This window comes from Nerophis lumbriciformis, unplaced genomic scaffold (genome assembly GCF_033978685.3).
Source record: "Nerophis lumbriciformis unplaced genomic scaffold, RoL_Nlum_v2.1 HiC_scaffold_1033, whole genome shotgun sequence".
Classification (NCBI taxonomy): domain Eukaryota; kingdom Metazoa; phylum Chordata; class Actinopteri; order Syngnathiformes; family Syngnathidae; genus Nerophis; species Nerophis lumbriciformis.
Window position 1 is genome coordinate 1 of NW_027316990.1, and position 2,500 is coordinate 2,500.

The window sequence follows — 2,500 nt, forward strand, 5'->3', positions numbered from 1 at the left end:
AGTCCCACAAGTCCCGCCGCGTTCCACCAGGTTCCGGGGGTGCCTGGCATGTCCACAACTTACCCAGCAAAGGTGCACTGTGATTGGAAGAAAAGTTGGGAAAGTGGGCAAAAGTCCCGAATTTGGTCCAAAATCACACCCAGGTTCGAGTCCCACAAGTCCCGCCGCGTTCCACCAGGGTTCCGGGGTGCCTACAATGTCCACAACGCACCCAGCAAAGGCGCACTGTGAGTGGGCAAGAAAAGTTGGGAAAGTGGGCAAAAGTCCCGAATTTGGTCCAAAATCACACCCAGGTTCGAGTCCCACAAGTCCCGCCGCGTTCCACCAGGGTTCCGGGGTGCCTACAATGTCCACAACGCACCCAGCAAAGGCGCACTGTGATTGGGAAGAAAAGTTGGGAAAGTGGGCAAAAGTCCCGAATTTGGTCCAAAATCACACCCAGGTTCGAGTCCCACAAGTCCCGCCGCGTTCCACCAGGGTTCCGGGGTGCCTACAATGTCCACAATTCACCCAGCAAAGGCGCACTGTGATTGGGAAGAAAAGTTGGGAAAGTGGGCAAAAGTCCCGAATTTGGTCCAAAATCACACCCAGGTTCGAGTCCCACAAGTCCCGCCGCGTTCCACCAGGGTTCCGGGGTGCCTACAATGTCCACGACGCACCCAGCAAAGGCGCACTGTGATTGGGAAGAAAAGTTGGGAAAGTGGGCAAAAGTCCCGAATTTGATCCAAAATTATGCCCGGGTTGGAGTACCACGAGTCCGGCCGCGTTCCACCGGTGTCCCGGGGGTGCCTGGCATGTCCACAACTTACCCAGCAAAGGCGCACTGTGATTGGGAAGAAAAGTTGGGAAAGTGGGCAAAAGTCCCGAATTTGATCCAAAATTATGCCCGGGTTGGAGTACCACGAGTCCGGCCGCGTTCCACCGGTGTCCCGGGGGTGCCTGGCATGTCCACAACGCACCCAGCAAAGGCGCACTGTGATTGGGAAGAAAAGTTGGGAAAGTGGGCAAAAGTCCCGAATTTGATCCAAAATTATGCCCGGGTTGGAGTACCACGAGTCCGGCCGCGTTCCACCGGTGTCCCGGGGGTGCCTGCCATGTCCACAACTTACCCAGCAAAGGCGCACTGTGATTGGGAAGAAAAGTTGGGAAAGTGGGCAAAAGTCCCGAATTTGATCCAAAATTATGCCCGGGTTGGAGTACCACGAGTCCGGCCGCGTTCCACCGGTGTCCCGGGGGTGCCTGCCATGTCCACAACTTACCCAGCAAAGGCGCACTGTGATTCAGAAGAAAAGTTGGGAAAGTGGGCAAAAGTCCCGAATTTGATCCAAAATTATGCCCGGGTTGGAGTACCACGAGTCCGGCCGCGTTCCACCGGTGTCCCGGGGGTGCTGGCATGTCCACAACTTACCCAGCAAAGGCGCACTGTGATTGGGAAGAAAAGTTGGGAAAGTGGGCAAAAGTCCCGAATTTGATCCAAAATTATGCCCGGGTTGGAGTACCACGAGTCCGGCCGCGTTCCACCGGTGTCCCGGGGGTGCCTGCCATGTCCACAACTTACCCAGCAAAGGCGCACTGTGATTCAGAAGAAAAGTTGGGAAAGTGGGGAAAAAAAGGACCGGAAAATATCCAAAATTATGCCCGGGTTGGAGTACCACGAGTCCGGCCGCGTTCCACCGGTGTCCCGGGGGTGCCTGGCACGTCCACAACTTACCCAGCAAAGGCGCACTGTCAGTGGGGAAGACCAAACATGTCTCGGATTTTTTCCAAGTACCTTAACGAGAGAGGCTAAAAAGCACCTGTTTTTACCTTCTCTCGTTGTTGTACTTAGAAAAAAAACGAGAAAAAAAAAAATCTGGGTTTTTTTCTAAGTACCTTAACGAGAGAGGCTAAAAAAAACCATTTTTTACCTTCTCTCGTTGTTGTACTTAGAAAAAAAACGAGAAAAAAATTTTTCCCCATTCATTTCAATGGGAGTTCATTTTTTTTTTGGGATTTTTTCTAAGTACCTTAACGAGAGAGGCTTAATTTTTCACCTACTTTTTACCTTCTCTCGATTTTTCGTTTTTTACCTGGTCGACCAAAACACCTCCATCTCGTTACTATGTGCACCATGTCTGACAGGCTGAAATCACAGGGAACGCGTCCGAGTCAAAGTGAGCTATTTTCGGACACAAATATGGTGTTTTTCCCCTCTATCCTCTGGTTCTTTTTTCAAACTGATCTTCCAGCATCTGAGCGACAGGGGCTCATGCAGACACCTGTGTCCGCCCGAGGGGCGCCTTCCCGGACACATATATGGTGCTTCCCCCCTCTTTACCCCGGTCCTTTTTCAAACTGATCTTCCAGCATCTGAGCGACAGGGGCTCATGCAGACACCTGTGTCCGCCCGAGGGGCGCCTTCCCGGACACATATATGGTGCTTCCCCCCTCTTTACCCCGGTCCTTTTTCAAACTGATCTTCCAGCATCTGAGCGACAGGGGCTCATGCAGACACCTGTGT